The sequence below is a fragment of the Pinus tabuliformis genome, chromosome J, assembly GCF_031772625.1.
Source record: "Pinus tabuliformis cultivar Carrire ecotype Pingquan chromosome J, CPIR1, whole genome shotgun sequence".
Lineage (NCBI taxonomy): Eukaryota > Viridiplantae > Streptophyta > Pinopsida > Pinales > Pinaceae > Pinus > Pinus tabuliformis.
The window spans coordinates 895,136,250-895,158,900 of record NC_142295.1 but is presented as its reverse complement, the minus strand read 5'-3'; the positions used below and the strand labels follow the sequence as shown (position 1 = coordinate 895,158,900).

Sequence of the window (22,651 nt, the reverse complement as noted above, 5' to 3'; positions counted from 1 at the left end):
CTTATCCCAAGATGATTAAGAGGCCCACATACTTAAACAATTCCAAACCCAATCGAGAGAATCATTCCACTTTAGACAGGGATATGACTCAACAATTTTCGAGGTGCATAAAAAATATAACCAAGAAGTAGAATAAGTACCGATAACCCTGAAACAAACCAAAAAACAACTCCTAATCAACCCAAAAAAGGCAAAATAGGCCGAGTGAAAAAAATGCTTCAAATCCTTTTAAGAACTAATCAAGAACCTTCCAACCCCACCATAGAAGATGTGTCTGATAACCATCCCAACAATAAACAACCTTCCACTTCAATTCCCTCCAAGGAAACAATGGAGGAAACTAAAAAGATTGATATAGGAGAATCAACAAATCATAACCATCATCCTAAAAAGGGAAAAGACATAGAAAAAAAGAAAACATCGTTGCTCGAAATCCAAAATCTCAAATAGAAAAACACTTTAATCTGGAAATAGAAGTAGGCAAGTTAAAAATTTATGTCCCATTATCTGAATTAGCCAAACATGATGCCTACCGAATTCAAATCAGTAGATCACTAAGAATTATTAGAACTGAAGACTCAGTAAATATTTTTGATGATCAACCCGAACTAATCTTTGGCCCAGAAGTGAATGGGAAACCATTGGAAGGAGGAATTCCTCCCTTCTATGTTAGCCTAAACATACATCATAGGTTTCTGCACAATGCTATGTTCGACTCTTGTGCATCTCATAATCTCATGCCCAAGTCTGTCATGGAAAAGCTAGACCTAGACATCACTAGACCATACAAAGAATTGTTTTCTTTTGATGCTAGCCAAGTGAGATGTTTAGGATTGATAAAATACTTGTGTGTTTCATTGGTTCAATATCCTTCAAAAAAAAATTTAATGGACATAGTGGTAGTAGATATACCACCCAAATATGTCATGTTGTTGTCCAGATCCTGGGGTACTAAACTTCAAGGGTTTCTTCAACTAGATATGTCATATGCCACTATATTTGATTTTGGACAACCCAAGAAATTATACAGAGAAACATTAATGAAATACATAGCAAGTAGTTAGGAGAGTTCACAAAAATTCCATATCTACTCAGTACACTATGATATGGATTATTTCATTCTTTACAATGCAGAAGCCAGTCCTCCAACTACTACACATGTTTTAGCAACAGAACCGAAAGAAATTAAAAAAGAGAAATCAATTGTCCACCTTCAAGAGATATCAGATGACAAAGTAAAATCAGATGATAAGGAAAATCCTAAGACCTTAGCTAAGAAAGGCTACACTACCCCAGACACAAATTATGAACATGAAATTTTATGGCATTTAGAATTTGATGGTTTAGTCAACAAAATAGGTGCAGGGGGAGGTGTATGGGTCTATAACTTAGAGAATGACCATGTAGAGGGACATGCCTATAAATTAAACTTTAAATGTACCAATAATATGGTGGAATATGAAGCGCTTCTGCTAGGCCTCAAGTTAGTTAAAAGATTAGGAGCAATAAGGGTATCAATCATAAGAGATTCCGAATTGATAATTAAACAAATAAAGGGAACTTACATAAACAGAGATCCTAGATTGGGATATTACAAAGGGACAGTCATAGAAATCCTTAACACTTTTTTGGAAACCCAGCTTGCAACTATTCCTAGAAAACACAACATGCAAGCCACAGCCTGGCCATGTTTGCCAGCACCTGCATGTTACCTTTTCAACCTAATCATCAGTATACTATTGAGGTTAGTCATAGGCTAGCCATACCTGATAATCTTAAGAACTGGAAGGCATTTGATAGTGATAAGTAGATCAATAATTTTCTAACTTTAGATGAAGAGTTTTCTAACATTAACATAGATGTTGATAGAGTTACTAGTTTTGATCATATAAATGAAATAGATATTAACAATTTGGAAGAGAATTCAATAAACATGCTTCAACCTACTAATTTCTTACAATAAAAAATTCAAGACCTGAAACAAATGGACCTAGATGAGATAATTGAAGAGGAAACAGAGGTTATAAATTTGAAGGATAATCCTTTACAGAAAGGATTAACTCCTTTGGAGGATTTGTTTGACTCTAATGACATTCCAAAGAATCCTAAAATGGAGCCTTTAAAAGTAGACATTGAAGAGTATAACCTAGGAACACAGGATAATCCCAAATTGATAAAATGGTCAAAATCCTTGTCTCTTGATCAGAAGCTAAAGTATGTTAAACTTATGATGGAATTCCATCATGTTTTTGCCTGGAGTTACAAAGATTTCAATCCTATCACACCTCTATCATTTAGCATACCATCCCTTTGAAAGAAAATCAAAATCCCTTTAAACAAAAACTCAAATGAATGAATCCCATGTTATTACCATCAATTGAGAAAGAAATCAAATGCGTGTACGAAGTAGGAATTATTTCCCCTATTATATTTTCAGAATGGGTGTCTAACCTAGTACCCATTAGGAAGAAAACACGGGAAATAAGGCTATGTGTTGACTTGAGAAATTTAAATAAGGTCTCTCTTAAAGATAACTATCCTTTACCAAAAATGGTTCATATTTTGCAAAGGGTAGTGGGTTCTTCTAAAATTTCACTTTTAGATGGGTTTTTAGGTTATAACCAAATCTTGGTTCATCCGACCAAGAGAAACCTGCATTTACAACACCATGGGCTACTTTCATGTACATTAAAATGCCATTTGGACTAAAAAATGCAGGAGAAAGCTTCCAAAGAGCAATGGACATTACCATTGCCAAAGAAATTCATGATTTTCTTGTTATATATCTTGATGATCTAATTGTTTTTTCCAAATCCGATCAACAACACTTGGAGCATATCAAGCAAGTTTTTCTAAAGTGCAGAAAGTATGGCATTTCTTGGAATCCAAAGAAGTATTTGTTTGGTCTGGACGAAGGAAAGCTTTTAGGTCACATCATTTCCAAGGATGGCATTCGAATTCACCCTTCTAGGATTGAAGCTATTTTACAGATATCCCATCCAGGAAGCATTAAAGAGCTTCAGGATTTCCTAGGAAAAATCATGTTTTTGAGAAGATTCATGTCTAACTTAGCTGAACTCATAAGATATTTAAATAACATGCTAAAAAAGGATTCAAGCATCAAATGAATAGTATACACTAAGCAATCATTTGAAGAAATCAAAATGGCCTTAACCAGAACACTGGTCCTTACAAGCCCAAAATTTGATAGAGACTTCATCATTTTTTCTTTTACATCAGAACACACCATAGCTGCAGTTTTACCACAAAAGGATGATCAAGGATGTGAAAAACCAATAGCCTTTTTTAGTAAAGCTCTCAGAGATGCATCATTAAAATACAAAATAATGGAGAAACAAGATTTTTCATTGGTGAAAGCCATTAAGGATTTTAGAGTCTATATATTGTATTCCCATGTAATAGCTTATGTTCCTAACGCTGTAGTCAAAGACATCCTCACTTAGGATGGAGTTGATGGAAAAATAGGAAAATGGATAGCTACTATCTTAGAGTATGATATACAGACAAAACCTACCAAGTTAATTAAAGGTCAGGGATTGGCCAAACTCATGGCAGAAACTAATTGCCAAGCCCTAGACATAAATCTTATTATAGAATTGGATAACAAATAGGAGATGGTGACTACACAAATCAGCCAGGCCTTTTCAGATTCACCTTGGTATGATAATATAATTTATGTTTTACAAAACCTGCAGGCTCCTACAGGGTTATCTAGAACCAAGAATAGGTTTTTGAAAATGAAAGCTTCAAGGTTTTGCATCTTAGATAACACTCTGTTTTGGAAAAATCATGAAGGAATTTGGATAACTTATTTAGTAAAAGAAGAAGCTAACAAGGCTCTCCAAGAATTTCATGTAGGGGACTGTGGTGGACATCTCTATTGGAAGTCAACTACTGAAAAAATCCTAAGGGCTGGATTATATTGGTCAATCTTGTTTGCAGATGTAAAGAAATTTATAACTTCTTGCATAAATGTCAAATCTTTGAAGGCAAAAGAAAATTTTTACCTTTACCCTTGAAACCTATTTCCACCGAGAAGCCTTTTCAACAATGTGGTCTTGACTTCATTGGAGAAATTCATCCACCCTCTTCTGGTCAACAGAAATGGATACTTACTGCAACTGATTACTTTACTAAATGGATAGAAGCCATTCCCTCTAGACAAGCCATAGACACTATAATTATAGGATTTCTAGAGGCCACCATTTTGTCCAGATTTGGTTGTCCCACTTAAATCATTATCTATAATGATGCAGCCTTCAAGTCAAAGAAAATAATTGCCTTCTGTCACAAATATCACATAACACTTGGTCATTCCACAGCTTACTATCCTCAAGGGAATGGACTTGCAGAATTTTCTAATAAAAGTCTCATCAATATTATAAAAAGACTATTGGAATAAAATAAGAAAACTTGGAATAAGAAGTTGACCAATGCTTTGTGGGTAGATAAGCTTACAACAATGAAATCCATTGGAACCAATCCCTATGAACGTGTTTATGGTATGGAGGTAGTTTTTCCTTCATCTTTAGGGGTTCCTGTCATGAAATTGCTTCAAGATCCTCAAGTGGAACCAAATGATATACAGAGAAGAATAAACTAGACCATCCATTTGCAGCAAACCGGGGAGGAAGTGTGCCAAAGATCCCAGGTACTGCAGGAGAAACTCAAGAAGATATTTGACAGAAGGACCAAAGTAGAAGATTTCTATCTGGGAGATAAAGTGTTGAGATGGGATTCAAGAAGAGAGGACAAAGGAAAACATGGGAAGTTTGAATTCCTGTGGAAAGGACCATATATCATATATTCTTTTAGAGGAAACAATGCATATTTTCTTAAAGAGTTAGATGGTACAGAAATTGAAGGAGGACAAGTCAATGGTCGGATGTTAAAGGATTACTTTGATCCTAGTTACTGATATTACCATGTTCCTAACTTTACATACTATATCCTTTATAATTTTCACTATTTATTGGATGGTAAGATTGTGAAGTTGAATCCCCATGAGAAGGTTCTAAGCTTCAGAAGCATTATTGTCATACATACACATAAAGAAATAGGTAAAAGGAATATTGCAGAGAATAGTCAAAATCATTCAGAGGCCACTAATCTACTGTTCTTGACTTTCCACCAGGGAAAGCCATCCCCAAGTGGAGCCACTATTATGCCCCTATACCAATAGGTGTCATATATCATGATTGACTTGATTTAGTTCTGAAATATGTTCATAACTTTACTTCTTGAAAAGGTTTCCCATATTTGTGAAAAACAAAAAAATAAAAAATGTAAAGAGGGTATGCCCTAGAAAAAGAATAAAAGGGTAGAAAGAATAAAGAAAAGGTCAAAAATTGAAAGAAAATGAACCCAAACAAAAAGAAAAGATCATGAAAGTGTGCAAGTCTAAATGCCACTACTATTTATTTTCATGTATATTAAAGATTGTGTGTAACTTTTCAGCGATGCCATAATCCATGGTAGCCAAACAGTTTAATCTTGGTTATTACATGTTTTCAATTTCATGTTTTAGAAATAGAGAATAAAAATCTGACCAAATAGTGTAGTCTTGGCAGATAAGTAGATAGGTACAGTAAATGTAAGGAGCTCAATAGTTTAATCTAAGCCCTTGGATGTAATAAGGTTAGATTTAGATAGCTATCACTATCTAAAAGAAAATAAAGTTTGAAAAGGGTTTTCTAGTTTAAGTGCACCCTAATAAAGAAGTAAAAATGCTAGGCTAAGTAGGTAGGGTAAGTAGATGATGGTTGCAAAATAAATGTGTGGTGAATGGTTAAGTTCAATTATTAGATCTTTTGCTTTTAGCACTCGGACAAAGCATGACTCACATTAGAGACAACACATCAAGGAAACAAAGTCAAATTAATTAACTTCCTTACTCCATTTTTCCATAAAAATTCACTAATTTCCCCTAAGTGCTAAAGGTACCTATAAACAAGTTAGAGGGGCTCAGAGCATTTCTCTAACCTTTGGAGGGGCTAGACCCTTGGTCCAATAATTTGAAATACCTAAATTACTTAAATCCCCTTCATCAACATTTACCCCTCCATAAAATCATTCATTCCCTTAATAAAGCTTTTCCTAAGTAAAATCCTATTTTACTAAGGGAAATTTAAAAATTCTCCATATAAACCCTCATATTCACTTAGCCTAAGTCTTAAAAGTGTATGATGAAAATGCTTTAAGAAACATTTTAACTTAACAAGCATCCATATCTTACAAAATCATACTAACTGCTAATTAATATTATTATTTAACTCCCAAAAATAAACTACCCCTTACCCATATTATTATTACAAACCCAATAAATTATATATCCCTCTCCATTGTTGCAATATAACCTTAATAACGTTCGGTAATGGGATTTATTAGTCAACCCATGACTAATTAAGAACCCTGACCCTTGCCATGCTAAATAAAGGGTTAATTGATCATCATGATTAATTAAAAACTTTCGACCAATCACATCTCCCACGATGTAATTAAAAGCCTTTAATTAACGTCAAGCCCCCTCCATTAAACACCGATCACTTCCCAATCCCCGACCACCATCAAATCGGATCTCCCAGATATGATGGCCATCACTCATATCATCAGGGCCTTTTGGTTAGATGTTATAAGCGCGATATGAGTAGTTTTCCAAAAAGCATCGATGCTACGTGTCAACTGACTAGTGGAATTGTGCAGCCCTCCCTCAATACCGCCAACTTCCCATAAGCAGTGTGATGAAACCCGCTTACCGTCTCCCACAAATGACAAAACATCACACCATCAAGATGACGCCACCTATCTTTGTCACTAAAACCCACCAAAGTATTCACTTTGCATAAAAATGATTATAATCCATTCTTCGTCCTTTATCCAGAATATTTCCATGCATGCATGTAGTCCATCCAAATCAACTAGTTCATCGCCAAACTGTCAACGAACTTGAACACTACCCTTCAATGCCACTCCAGTCACTGTGTGCATCCTGTGAACATGAACATCCTTGCCTATTGCCCAGAAACAGGTATTTACTAGACTTTCTCTCAGAAACCTTGTTATATATTGAAAATTCCTCTAAATTTATTTAAAACCAAAATTTTCAGTATATTTGAGTTGCTAAGCTTTTTTTAAAACTCCCAGACACCTTTATTTTCGAAAATTTCATTGGAAATCCCATTTTCATCCCTGAAAACATAAGAACTATGATGGAAACCACCATGGCCCTCAATGTAGCTCTAGTCAATGCTCCCCATAAAGACATGGATTATCTTACCTTAGTAGATAAATACTTCCAAATAAAATACCTTGACCCTAATAAAAGACTCCTAAAAGTATATTCTCGATGCCGAGATGATTACATGAACAATTTAGATATCATAGGACTTTGGGAATCAAATCTCCCAAAGTACCAATTCCCTTCTGTCCACATTTTCCTGGACATTATCCACCAATGCCAGGCCAATTATAACCCTAACCTCAGAGTAGTAATGTCCCCCGACTAGTCAGTCATGTTTACCATTACTGCTGATTCAATTAACAAAATGTTACAGCTTTAGCCCAGCCATAACCTCACACCCATTTCCATTAGGGAATTACTAGAAAATTTCACCAAAATGTCTAGTTCTAAACTTTGCCGTATTTTCCATACTTTCACGCATAAGGATCATATACCCAAAAATCCCCCTCCCTCCCTAACATGTTTCTTGACTGATATAGGCAAAGATATTGTTAATATGCTCGCCGCCATTGTGGGTTTCAATACTAGTGAGTTTTTTGATGAACTGACCCTAGTTTTCATGAGTATCTTCACCCCTCGTCAGCCTCCTACTGTTAAATATGACTATACTACATTCATAGCTGACAAAATCCATGATCAGTTCATGAGATTAGAAAATGAGAGAGTGTTCAAGTATTCTATAGTCCTATATCACCTCTTCCTTTACTATCAAACTGACAAATTCCCTTTTATTGTGCATAAGCTTGATACAAAAGGTAACCCTAGGTCAGTCAATTTCTAGACCTCTATTTTCATTACTCATCCTCTTCTCCCTATTCATATATTGATTTCATTGATCGGTTTGTCCATCCTATAACTACCATGTTGACAGGAAGTTCTCCCCCTAGGATCAGTGATGATATCAAAAGAATCCTTCAGTTGTCAAAGAAGTATAGGATAGGTGACTTGTACTTATACTAGAATCATATTAAGATCAGTCTATGGGTGTGAACTACCTCCCTAAAAATTGCCCAAGTATGTCATTCTTGAGATTATTTTCCCTGGAGTACTATAGGCAAATAATCATCTCTGATCAAATCCATTTCATGAAAGCAAAGAGGAAATCCCAGCTGAGGATCAAATACCACTTAGGCCCACTTGTGTGCAATAACAGAAAAGTAGGACAAGAAGCAGAAGAAATCATAGAGAGGAAGAGGCATTTAAAGAAGAGATTTTATTGGGTATATGACCCTCATAGTTTCATCTGTGACAGAAGGATAAAACACAAGTTATCACCCTACATCCATCACAAGATTCCTGAAATAGAACAATATGCCAATTTAAATGAATGGAGGGAAGGGACATTGATAGAAAAAGACATTGATAAAGTTGAAGTTGAAAATGTGATGAAAGATTTGGAGAAGATACTTGACCTAGACTCCTTTATACAGGTGCATGCAGAGTCTCCCTAAAGGCTAGCCTAGGAAGCCAGTGCTCCCACAACAGAGCCTTCATAGAGGCAAACTCAAGAACCAAGTCTATCTACAGAAGAACAACCAAAAACAATAGAATAGCCAGAGAAATCAGAGTAGCCTAAAATATCTGTAGAGTTAGATCCACAACAGCCACATCTAGCTTAGACTAATATGGGAAATCCTCCGGTGCTACAGACTCCTCTAAATGAGAAAAGGAACTTGAAAAGAGACAGGGAAGTAGCTACCCATCCAAGCATACCCATAGATCAACCCTTTGCTAAGAGGGAAAGGATGAATTCGCATTCATAAGAGTAATTCATTGGAGAAACTACAAAGATCTTGAGAAAGGAAGGGACATATAGTTTACAAACATTCCCAACAGGTGGGACACCCTCAAGTTCACAGAGGCAAGATCTAGAAAGACAACCCAGCACAAAAGTGTCATCCTTAAGGTTTTCTTCTTAAAAGATTATAGATATAAAGGGGAAGTTTAAAGAGATCAAGGAAAAAAAAGAGCAACTGAAGGCCCAAGCTTATGCTCAGTACTCAAATATGGTCGCTACAAACTAGACCAGACTGATGTCATCCTTTGACATTAAAGAGGGAAAAATGCAAATGAGTTTCCAGAAGACACAGTGCTGCAACCAAAATCCTTGGCAGATTATCTCAAAGCTAACTTTGAAGTTTTGGCTAAATACATCCACCCTATTGACCAGATTGAACTACACAAGCAAACGAGTGAGATGGTGTATTCAAAACTAAACAACAAAGTAATGATTGCTCATAGACTGCAAAATTCATCAAGCAACACTACAGCCCAATTGCTTCTAGAGAAAGCCTCCTCACAAGCAAAAGATAACAGAGTAAAATCACTGGAAGATTTAGTAATTGAGTTGGGTCATGACCCAAAAGATGTTAAGGCAACAGAAAGCTTAATCAAGAAAAAGAATGAAGATATAGCTGCACTTAGAAAACAATTGAGTTTGACACCACTCATTCACCCTTAGACTGTTGAAGTTATAGAGAAGGAAAATGAAGAAGAACTTATGGACTTAGTCCTAAAGTTGAACACACAATTAAAGGAAACAGAGCAGGAATTTGAAAAAGCAGTGCAATCAAGGCAGAGTGAGTTGACCACACAACCTCAAACTATAGTGCCAATAGCTTCAATAGCAGTCCCTTCCACAATGGCAACTATTTTAGCACCAAACATTCCTTTAGAAATAGCTGCACCCATAGAAGCAATAGATACATCATAGATAGGTACACCAACACAAAGCACAGTGGACTTGCTTAAGTCAATGGAAGAAATGAAACTCCAAGTAACAGAGCTGCAGAAAGTAAAAGAGAAATTCACTACCTTGGAGTAGAAATATGATATATCAAAGATCAATTATGCAGAAGAGATGAGGAAAAACAAAGGCATGACCCAACAAAATAAAGCATTGGAGAAGGATCTAATATTTGAAAAGACTTTGACAAACATTAGGAAGATATTACGGGCCAATATCATTGATTCCATCAATGATATTTGGTCATCCATTCAAATTATTTTTGAACAAATTGATTTGGTTAAGCTTTCTCTTGAAGAGATTAAGAAGTCAAGAGAAGAGCTGGGTAGGGAACCTGAGGAAGCTATCAGATTAATCAATTTTCTAAAGAGTAAAAAACAAGCAACAGTTGGAGCAATTGGACATTGAGGATAACATTGCTACCATCCTCGAAATAAAGAAGGTGTTGACCAAAAGGAATCTGATGCAAGGCCTAGAACGTAGATGTCAAAGCATGCAGGAAGATATAGATGAGTTCACGAAGAAATTTGACATCTTAAGGAGTAAAGGACTCCTAAGCCTTTTAGTCATCAATGATAAGCTAATGGTTTAGATAGGCTACATCAACAAACTACATTAGCAGGCTGAAAGTCAAGCTAGTTCATCCTCAGCAAAGGCACTACCCACAGAAAAAGTGCTTTACGATGGTTTAGAGAACCTCTTCTTCATTGAACATGAAGTAAAGCACTTATTCACAGTCTAGCCTAATTTTGTTAAATATACTGAGGCTAATGAAATTTATAGGAAATTAACAAGGATGAATATACCAAAGGAAGATTGGTGGACCAATATGATTGACATTCTATAAATTTCCATGAAAAAAGTGAGGTAAATAGAAATATTTACCACAGTAAATTTTGGTAAAAAGGATCAATGCTGGTAAACAGGTAAAGTGTATCAGTTAGAGGTGAAAGAGTATCACTTAAGAAGATCAAATCAGAGGTCCAGCACAGAGTTACTATGGAAACAACAAGATGCAAATTCGTAGAGCATGCCTCTAGCTCCTCCAACAAAAAGAGGAACAACAAAAATCAGTTCATTATCTCTCACTATATTCGAGACCATCTATCTCTATATTTGTGTAAAGAGATATTTTATATTCCTAGAATAAATCTCATTTAGTTGTGAGATATTTTGATGTAAATTTTGTATAAATACTTCTTTATTCGAAGTATAAGGGGTGGATTCTACAACATTTCTATAGACATTTTCTTCTAGAATTGAATTGCTATTGTACCAACATTTGTATGGCTTACTGGATCAAGGAATAAAGCTAAGGCAATTTACAGGATACTTCTGTCAAACAGAAATCAAATAAGTAATCTTTTGTGTTTTATTGTTTCCCTTGTGTTTGTTAATAATCACATGTGTTTTCATGAAATTAGGATGATAAATGAAATAATGATATTTCACAAGTTGCTTTGCTGCAATCTATTTTAAAAGGTTTATCTTTCTTAATGTTTTCTTCTAAACTATCATAGTTAGGGAATTCTTAAATGCTCTCTTGCTTTCATATTTCATCAGAGTGACCCATTTAACAAAGAACACTTAATTTCTCCTTGTTAACGAGTAACCCTTATTCTACATATTAAACCTGGTTAAAGGATTCTTGCTTTCCCTTTCTCCCTGTTTATTGCCTTTTGATCCATCCATCCAAAGTTGGCATTTTCCTTTTGTTTTACTACCTTGCCCTATGAGTTTTCCATTTAGTGATTGATATGATCCAATTTAGCCATCACTCTATTGACTCCATAGCCCAATGGCTTGAAGGCCTTGCTCTATCCATCTGTTCCCAGAATTCCACCACCCTCAAACAAACAACCCTGAACATTAATAATTATCCTAATATCACACCAAAACAAAGCTAAATTATAAAGAGAGAGCCCTCTCTGACTATATATTGGCTAGATTTTGTACTTAAAAGATTGTTTTGTTGGTACCTCGGACCCCTTTCCTTCTTCCCATAACTTCTAAGGAAAATCTGAGTGATAACACTACCTTGTCGAGAGATATGAGTATAAATACATAAGGTGGACCATGTTGCGACAAGGAGGGGGCCAAGACATGCTAGAGTTTACTAATGTTTTCCATACCCTTCACAAAAATTAGGGTATCAAGGATTCTAAGCAGCATTTGGTACTCAAGTACCGAAACTTCTTACACAGGTATATCCAAGACATGATGGTTTTCCTATACATCTCCTCGCTTGGCATGACGTATTGATAGTTGTCAATATTGAGAAGAAGTTCAAACAAAACAAGTGAGACTTTGGATCCATGAATTTGAAGAAGGGAAAGGCACCCCAAAACTACAGAGCAAAGGAAAAATCCAAGGTGGGGCAACCCAGGACAACCCGTCGAAGCCACAAGCAAAGAACTACACCATGAACACAAAGAAGGATATGGGAAAATGGTTTGATCAGTTCCATAAGATCTCCACTCACAATAAAAATGAGTGTCAGGTCAAGGAGTCATTGGTTCTCAAGCTCATGGCTTCCAAATTAGGTGCATGTTCTGACTATGAGTTAGAAACCAAAAAGGGGAATAAAAGAGGGAAGTAGATCATTAAAGCAGAGCCCAGTGCCACCATGGCCACCAGCAAGATCCAAAAGCATGATCTTGAAGTTCCAGAGGAGGTGGAGTGCCCCTTCCACTCATAAATGTGGGTGAAGGGTTATCTGCTACATTTCATTTTTGATAGCGAGAGCCAAAATAATGTCATTTCAGTAGAGGCCATGAAGTGATTGGGCGTACCGACTACAACACATCTGCAACAATACATCATCAGGTGTCTTCACTGAGGACGAGATCTCCACATCATCCAATAATGTTGCCTTCCCTACAACATCAAGCTCTTCACTCATGAGGTACTATGCGATGTTTCCCCCCTTGAAGTTTGCTATGTACTATAGAAAACCATACTTGTGGAAGAAAAATGTTGTATATGAGTGTAGGCTTTGCTATGTGATTAAATTACATTGGGTGATAATTTGTATAGGATACCGGAGGTAGCCCCACCTACCCCAATCTCTTTAATCACTGTAAAGAAATGCACTACGATAATTTCACAGACCAGGAAATTTTTTTCCCTATGATTCTTCCTTAAGGTAGGAAGACGATTATGGCCACGGTTTGCAGACTGGGCTCCTCTGAACAGGGACAACAAATGAACAAGGTCATGGAGGAGTATAAGGACATTTTATCCTTACTTATGAGGTGCCTCTGCATTGTTAGGTTAAACACTCCATCGATCTAACCCTAGGTGTGCTCCTACCCAATGGAAGGATCTATCTGTTATCACTGAAAAGTCTGTTGTAAAATTTTTTTAGCCTAGCTTAAAGACAGGGTGTTTTCGCAGCGCATAAATCCGTTAGCAGTTTCGCAGCGCATAAATCCGTTAGCAGTTTCGCAGCGCCATCTGTTTTAGTGATTTCGTAGCGAAAACACTGACCTTGCACTGGCTGCGCTGCGAAATTGGGAAATGACAGATATTTAAGGTGAATTGATGGAAACACTGCAGGAAACGAGGTTTATCAAACTGTTATATGTGGGCCTGTACTCCATTGAAGGAAGAGGATGATATGGTTCGTTTGCAATATGCATATTCTCATTGTTGTCACTTCATTGTTTCTAGCAAACGCTGGGGCTATAGATTATGGGATTTCTGATTATATTGTCACTTCATACTGAGGAGATCATGGGACCTGTATTATTCCTTGCAGACTTGCCGTTTTCTGCATATGCTTTGAAGAGGAACATTCCAGTGGTAGTTTTACTTTGCGCTCACAGCTGTTGTGGCAGGTTCTCATGATCACTAACGGAGGTCCATCAAAACTCTGTTTCATACCCAAGTCTCAAAATCGTGGTCCTTTTTGAAACCAACGCTCGATTAGAATCGGTTTATGAGAAGGCTTCTTTTCGTCGACTTATTCCAAGTTGTCGTTGCCTTGTGCCAATTGAAGGTTTTTACGAGTGAAAAAAAAGATGAAGCAAAGAAGCATCTATTCTATATACATTTTCAAGATAAAAAGCCCCTTGTCTTTGCAGCTCTTTATGACACATGGCAAGATTTTGAAGGAGGAGTATTCTTTACATTTACTCTTTTGACTACACGTTCCTCTAAGGCGTTGGCGTGGCTTCATGATTGAATACCTGTTATATTGGGGACGGAGGGCGCAATTGATGACTTGTGGAATGACCTTTCTGGCTTTACATTTGAAATAGTTACTCAGCTATACGAAAGGATTGTTGTGTCCCAGTACCAGCTTTCAAGAGGAGCCATGAAGGACCCCATGTTCATACAACTAATGAAGATGCTGTACATTATTGTGAGACAAGATGTCATTCTTGTGGCTATTTTTGTCGACTTCCGATTGATCACCCTGGTTTGCGTAACACAATGCATGGCGATATGAGAAATGTTAAATTCATTTCAGAATCAGAGGAGATTGATATTGTTTGCAGAAGCCGAGAAGCGATGGCTATGGCCATGACTGTACTACTTGTGTGTCTTAGAATTTTTATTCATGTCCTTAATGCAGAACAGTCTCTGCGTATCCGTCTGCCTTCATAAGATGATGCCATAATTCAGAAGATGCCAAAGCCGAAAGGAATGGAGCTCGTGAAAATCTCAGCACGGCATCTAATGCCTCATACATCGCGACTTCTTATGTCAAATTCGTAGAATCGGGGGGTGCCAGGGTTGTTCCTTTAATCTACAACAAACCCACAGAAGTTCTCGAACAGAAATTTCAAGCAGTGGCAATGGCAATGGCGATTCGTGGAGTGATCCCGTCAAATCTCAAGCATTCAGTGTTTGCATGTGTAGCGCTCTTGACAATATGCCATCTATGTCTGGCGGCACCGTCATCGGAATTGGTGCTCCTAAAGGTGGATCGCCGGATTGATTTGACATCACACATTGTACAGGTTGTTACATCCTTGAAGGTTGAAAATACTGGTTTGGGTACGACTTCAGAAGTTCTTCTTGCCTTTCCTCCTGACCAGGTTGAAAATCTGGCGTATCTCAAAGCAGCTGCCTTTGAAGGAAAGGGATAAAAATAAGGTTTCTGTTCCACTTATAGTAAGCCCTTCTCAATCAGAGGATGCACCTGGTGGTATAGTTTTATTTTCAATCTCTTTAGTGAAGGCACTAAAAAAGGGTGACACTGTAACTATAGAAGTGCTTTCAGTCTTCACACATTCAGTGAAGCCTTTCCCTGAAGAGATCTCTCAGGCACAAACTCAGCTTGTTCTTTATCGTGACAGTGCTTACTTTCTTTCGCCTTATCTAGTTAAAGCGCAAACTACAACCATCAAGACCCCAAGCCCTAGAATAGAATCATATTCCAAAGTTGATCCCACAAAATTGGTGGATACAGAACTTAAATATGGTCCATATGAGAATCTTGCTGCATTTTCATTTTCACCCTTTATTGTTCACTTTGAAGATAACCAACCATTTGCAGTTGTCAAGGAGCTGGTGCGAGAAATAGAAATTTCACATTGGGGAAATGTTCAGATAACTGAAAATTATCACCTTTTTCATGGTGGTGCTCGAATCAAAGGTGGCTTTCCAAGGATTGAATACCAAGCAAGACCCAATGCTAGAGGTGCATCATCTTTTAAGAGTCTAGTGGCAAGACTGCCACCTCGAGCACATTCGGTTTATTACCGAGATGAAATTGGGAATATTTCTACCTCACATTTGAATGCTGATTCTAGAAAAACAGAACTGGAAATTGAACCTCGATATCCTATGTTTGGAGGCTGGCAAGCCACTTTTACAATAGGCTACGACATACCTCTACAAGATTTTCTCTTCCAAGCAGCTGAAGAAGCTACCAAGAAAGGAGATTGACAGTCGCATATCTTCTCATGAGAAGAAGCTTATTGTTTTGAAACAAGAGGTAAATGAGTGGGGCAACCAGTGAAATATTGAAAAATTGGAAAAGCTTGTTGTATCATCTAGCTAAAGCATCAGGCTTTATGTACATTAATTTTTCTTGGATATCACTTTATGTTCTCGAGTTTATGTATTCTAAATTTATTCTTGTTACTTTCAATGGGAGACTGTCATTTCCAAGAAGATATGGGCAATTGAGTTTTCTGGGAAAGCACGCATTTGGAATTCTAAGAGTTCAGACCAAAGCAAATCAGAAGCTCGAAAAGATTTATGTGCAGTTGGTCCATCTGTTGGAGGTTCATGTTACAGGGAATGTGATTCTGAATCTCAGCATAGCAAAGGTGAAACTGAAGAATGGCAACAACAGCTATTCAATTTTGTGAGAAGTTTAGAGGAAGATTGTGTTTTTTAAATCACACAGCAATTTCGTAGCACGCTACGAAACTGCTGTAGGTGATGTTTTCAATGCAGAATAAATAGTTTGACCAGGAATTTTAGTAGAGAGACACCTGTACATCAATACAGCCTACAGCTCATCTGGAGACATGGTATTTGGTGGAGACATGGTATTTGGTAGCAGCGTTCAATACTTTGAGTTATTAAAGATTTGGGAACATGCTGCTACATTTTCGGAGAATGTTGGGAGACAGAGACCGTAAAAACAGAGCACATCTTTTGGTCAATTAATGAGCCATCAGCGCTTCCAAGCATCCAAGGTTAGCTGGTTTATTGCATCTTTAGTTCAGCCATCTCAGCCTAACTGAAGGAGGACAGCTGTCAAGGATCCAAGAAGAATCATGTTACGAGGAGAATGGAATTAGTGTTTTAGTTTGATTAGGATTTTGTGTAATTACAGCTCAGCACTTTTGTAATTAATTAATTAGTTAAATAGCATATAGGAGTAGTTAATAGAGCCTTTGAGCTCGCTCTAGAAAGGGAAGAATGTATTCCTATAAATGGATCAGACTAGGATGTAATAGGGGTTGGAGATTTATGAAAAAACAGAGTTTTTATCAGCTTATGTAAAAAGACTTTTTGACAGTAATATAAGGATTACTTTTTCTTCCCAAGATTCATCATGTGTTCAATGCTCAGAATATGTGTGGTTTTGTCATTATCCTTTATGTATTTTACAGCTCACTAAATATGCAATCACTCTGAATTCACCTAGTGCTCAGACTTCCTGTGTATATTTATGAGTTGAGGTTCTTTTTGAGAGATGTTTTGAGTGTTAAACATTATATGCCTTGGCTTCTATGATTGAGTGGTTTATAGTTTACTGCAGAAGTGTTTGACTCCATGAGCCCAATGGAAGAGATGTTATTTTGTTGTTCCAACCAGCTTGTTTTCATAAAATGTTTGAAGAGTTAGCCATCTTTTCTTGTTAATAATTCCTATCACAAATCTGTGAGAGAGCCCTCTCTGACTAAGGAGGCTAGCCTTAGTCTAAAGCCTGGTCTAAAGTAGTTACATAAAGTCTAACTGGTAACAGCCATCAGTACACGATTTTGTGATAACATTTTGGTGCGTCTGCCGGGAGTCTGAAGATTATTCATTCCCGAAATCAATGGTTGAACTTCTGAAGGTAGCAGGAGCTCAAACATTTTTTTTGAGGCTGCAAAACTACCTTGGCGACTCCACACATCAAATAACAAATTAGAAGGTGACTCCACTGCTAGAAGATCAGTAGCTTGATGAAGTTTCAAGATGGATTCTACTGCAAGAATGAATGCCAGGTATGCTCCTATGAAACGGTCTCATATCCCTGGTTTTCCAAATCCTATGCCGGAGGTTGATTGGTTAGAGGATCTTCCAATATTCAAAGATGAAAAGAAAGATGATGCTGCTCTCCATTTGGTTAAATTCCATATGCATGTACGCAGTCTTAAGGTTCATTTTCCTGAAGATTGTCTCATGAAAATGTTTATGACCACTTTAGAAGGAAAAGCATGGTCTTGGTATAAAAGTCTGGAAAATGGTTCAATCTATTCGCTTGCTAGTTTTCATGATGTGTTCTGTGAAATGTATAAAGAATGTTATCCTTCTTTGTTGTTGCTCAAAGATTGCTGTAGGCATTCTTTAAATCTTATTCAGTACTTGGAGGATTGTTATGGTGATGATGAATTTATGGATGAAGAAATTTTAGAGGCTCTCCATAACAATGCATTCCAGCACCAAGGAGAGGGTATAACATCTCATGAAACGCAGCATGAGGAGCAGCAGGGGTTTAGTTGTGTAACCCATGTTTCATCCTTTGATATTGATGTAGAGATGCAGCAGATTGGTCCGGTTTCAGATCATGATGAAGATGAAATTGATTGCACCCAGCAAGAAGAAATATTGGAGGAAATTTTCTATGACCCTCAGGCAGAGGAAAAGCTTGCTCAATTTTGTAATTCCTTGCAGCAGCTTACTTCAAATAATGATCATAGTAGTGAGGAAAATTACATTGTTTGTGAGCATCATTCAGAAAGGCAGTTGGATAGCATATCAAATAAATTTGGTGTGGCTGAAGATAAGTTGCCTAAAGATACAGAAAGTTTTGAGAATCAGCAAACTAACCATGTGTTTTTTGACCCTATAGCTGAATACATGGAAAAGATTTACTGTTCAGGCGGCTTCCAGTTATATTTTCATGTTGAAGAACAGTTACACCTCATGCTGCCTCGGTTACTTCAGTATCTGATTTATTTTTGTTTCAAGCACAGCCAAAGGACTCAAATGTCAGATAAGATAAATGATTGGCTACATTGGAAATATCATGTTGCTTGAGCTACAAGTGGAGCTTGCAGCTGATAGGGTAGGTAGGTATAGGTAAATGCAAATAAGCTCAAGGTCAACTGAGCATTTTTCAGTAGATGTAGCTTTCATTCTCCTACAGTCATGCTGGTCAAGCAAATTTCTGTTTGTCAAATAAATTCTATGAGGCACTGGAACTGCAGGTTCTTAGTGCACCACAAGGGCACACTATCCCAAGTGGAGCCGCTGTTATCACTGAAAAGTCTGTTGTAAAATTTTTTTAGCCTAGCTTAAAGACAGGGTGTTTTCGCAGCGCATAAATCCGTTAGCAGTTTCGCAGCGCCATCTTTTTTAGTGATTTCGTAGCGAAAACACTGACCTTGCACTGGCTGCGCTGCGAAATTGGGAAATGACAGATATTTAAGGTGAATTGATGGAAACACTGCAGGAAACGAGGTTTATCAAACTGTTATATGTGGGCCTGTACTCCATTGAAGGAAGAGGATGATATGGTTCGTTTGCAATATGCATATTCTCATTGTTGTCACTTCATTGTTTCTAGCAAACGCTGGGGCTATAGATTATGGGATTTCTGATTATATTGTCACTTCATACTGAGGAGATCATGGGACCTGTATTATTCCTTGCAGACTTGCCATTGTCTGCATATGCTTTGAAGAGGAACATTCCAGTGGTAGTTTTACTTTGCGCTCACAGCTGTTGTGGCTGGTTCTCATGATCACTAACGGAGGTCCATCAAAACTCTGTTTCATACCCAAGTCTCAAAATCGTGGTCCTTTTTGAAACCAACGCTTGATCAGAATCGGTTTATGAGAAGGCTTCTTTTCGTCGACTTATTCCAAGTTGTCGTTGCCTTGTGCCAATTGAAGGTTTTTACGAGTGAAAAAAAAGATGAAGCAAAGAAGCATCTATTCTATATACATTTTCAAGATAAAAAGCCCCTTGTCTTTGCAGCTCTTTATGACACATGGCAAGATTTTGAAGGAGGAGTATTCTTTACATTTACTCTTTTGACTACACGTTCCTCTAAGGCGTTGGCGTGGCTTCATGATTGAATACATGTTATATTGGGGACAGAGGGCGCAATTGATGACTTGTGGAATGACCTTTCTGGCTTTACATTTGAAATAGTTACTCAGCTATACGAAAGGATTGTTGTGTCCCAGTACCAGCTTTCAAGAGGAGCCATGAAGGACCCCATGTTCATACAACTAATGAAGATGCTGTACATTATTGTGAGACAAGATGTCATTCTTGTGGCTATTTTTGCCGACTTCCGATTGATCACCCTGGTTTGCATAACACAGTGCATGGCAATATGAGAAATGTTAAATTCATTTCAGAATCAGAGGAGATTGATATTGTTGGCAGAAGCCGAGAAGCGATGGCTATGGCCATGACTGTACTACTTGTGTGTCTTAGTCTTTTTATTCATGTCCTTAATGCAGAACAGTCTTTGCGTATCCGTCTGCCTTCATAAGATGATGCCATAATTCAGAAGATGCCAAAGCCGAAAGGAATGGAGCTCGTGAAAAGCTCAGCACGGCATCTAATGCCTCATACATCGCGGCTTCTTATGTCAAATTCGTAGAATCGGGGGGTGCCAGGGTTGTTCCTTTAATCTACAACAAACCCACAGAAGTTCTCGAACAGAAATTTCAAGCAGTGGCAATGGAAATGGCGATTCGTGGAGTGATCCCGTCAAATCTCAAGCATTCAGTGTTTGCATGTGTAGCGCTCTTGACAATATGCCATCTATGTCTGGCGGCACCGTCATCGGAATTGGTGCTCCTAAAGGTGGATCGCCGGATTGACTTGACATCACACATTGTACAGGTTGTTACATCCTTGAAGGTTGAAAATACTGGTTTGGGTACGACTTCAGAAGTTCTTCTTGCCTTTCCTCCTGACCAGGTTGAAAATCTGGCGTATCTGAAAGCAGCTGCCTTTGAAGGAAAGGGGTAAAAATAAGGTTTCTGTTCCACTTATAGTAAGCCCTTCTCAATCAGAGGATGCACCTGGTGGTATAGTTTTATTTTCAATCTCTTTAGTGAAGGCACTAAAAAAGGGTGACACTGTAACTATAGAAGTGCTTTCAGTCTTCACACATTCAGTGAAGCCTTTCCCTGAAGAGATCTCTCAGGCACAAACTCAGCTTGTTCTTTATCGTGACAGTGCTTACTTTCTTTCGCCTTATCTAGTTAAAGCGCAAACTACAACCATCAAGACCCCAAGCTCTAGAATAGAATCATATTCCAAAGTTGATCCCACAAAATTGGTGGATACAAAACTTAAATATGGTCCATATGAGAATCTTGCTGCATTTTCATTTTCACCCTTTATTGTTCACTTTGAAGATAACCAACCATTTGCAGTTGTCAAGGAGCTGGTGCGAGAAATAGAAATTTCACATTGGGGAAATGTTCAGATAATTGAAAATTATCACCTTTTTCATGGTGGTGCTCGAATCAAAGGTGGCTTTCCAAGGATTGAATACCAAGCAAGACCCAATGCTAGAGGTGCATCATCTTTTAAGAGTCTAGTGGCAAGACTGCCACCTCGAGCACATTCGGTTTATTACCGAGATGAAATTGGGAATATTTCTACCTCACATTTGAATGCTGATTCTAGAAAAACAGAACTGGAAATTGAACCTCGATATCCTATGTTTGGAGGCTGGCAAGCCACTTTTACAATAGGCTACGACTTACCTCTACAAGATTTTCTCTTCCAAGCAGCTGAAGAAGCTACCAAGTAAGGAGATTGACAGTCGCATATCTTCTCATGAGCAGAAGCTTATTGTTTTGAAACAAGAGGTAAATGAGTGGGGCAACCAGTGAAATATTGAAAAATTGGAAAAGCTTGTTGTATCATCTGGCTAAAGCATCAGGCTTTATGTACATTAATTTTTCTTGGATATCACTTTATGTTCTCGAGTTTATGTATTCTAAATTTATTCTTGTTACTTTCAATGGGAGACTGTCATTTCCAAGAAGATATGGGTAATTGAGTTTTCTGGGAAAGCACGCATTTGGAATTCTAAGAGTTCAGACCAAAGCAAATCAGAAGCTCGAAAAGATTTATGTGCAGTTGGTCCATCTGTTGGAGGTTCATGTTACAGGGAATGTGATTCTGAATCTCAGCATAGCAAAGGTGAAACTGAAGAATGGCAACAGCAGCTATTCAATTTTGTGAGAAGTTTAGAGGAAGACTGTGTTTTTTAAATCACACAGCAGTTTCGTAGCGCGCTACGAAACTGCTGTAGGTGATGTTTTCAATGCAGAATAAACAGTTTGACCAGGAATGTTAGTAGAGAGACACCTGTACATCAATACAGCCTACAGCTCATCTGGAGACATGGTATTTGGTAGCAACGTTCAATACTTTGAGTTATTAAAGATTTGGGAACATGCTGCTACATTTTCGGAGAATGTTGGGAGACAGAGACCGTAAAAACAGAGCACATCTTTTGGTCAATTAATGAGCCATCAGCGCTTCCAAGCATCCAAGGTTAGCTGGTTTATTGCATCTTTAGTTCAGCCATCTCAGCCTAACTGAAGGAGGACAGCTGTCAAGGATCCAAGAAGAATCATGTTACGAGGAGAATGGAATTAGTGTTTTAGTTTGATTAGGATTTTGTGTAATTACAGCTCAGCACTTTTGTAATTAATTAATTAGTTAAATAACATATAGGAGTAGTTAATAGAGCCTTTGAGCTCGCTCTAGAAAGGGAAGAATGTATTCCTATAAATGGATCAGACTAGGATGTAATAGGGGTGGGAGATTTATGAAAAAACAGAGTTTCTATCAGCTTATGTAAAAAGACTTTTTGACAGTAATATAAGGATTACTTTTTCTTCCCAAGATTCATCATGTGTTCAATGCTCAGAATATGTGTGGTTTTGTCATTATCCTTTATATATTTTACAGTTCACTAAATA

General features: G+C 37.5%; 2 pseudogenes; both read left to right on the top strand.

Annotated features, from left to right (window-relative positions):
• The window catches only part of LOC149229564 (dolichyl-diphosphooligosaccharide--protein glycosyltransferase subunit 1B-like), a 57,289-nt pseudogene extending 37,257 nt beyond the window's left edge, over positions 1-20,032 (top strand).
• A 351-nt stretch (positions 20,033-20,383) lies between these two features.
• Positions 20,384-21,468, top strand: LOC149229563 (dolichyl-diphosphooligosaccharide--protein glycosyltransferase subunit 1A pseudogene; annotated as a pseudogene).
• The last annotated feature ends 1,183 nt before the right edge of the window (positions 21,469-22,651 follow it).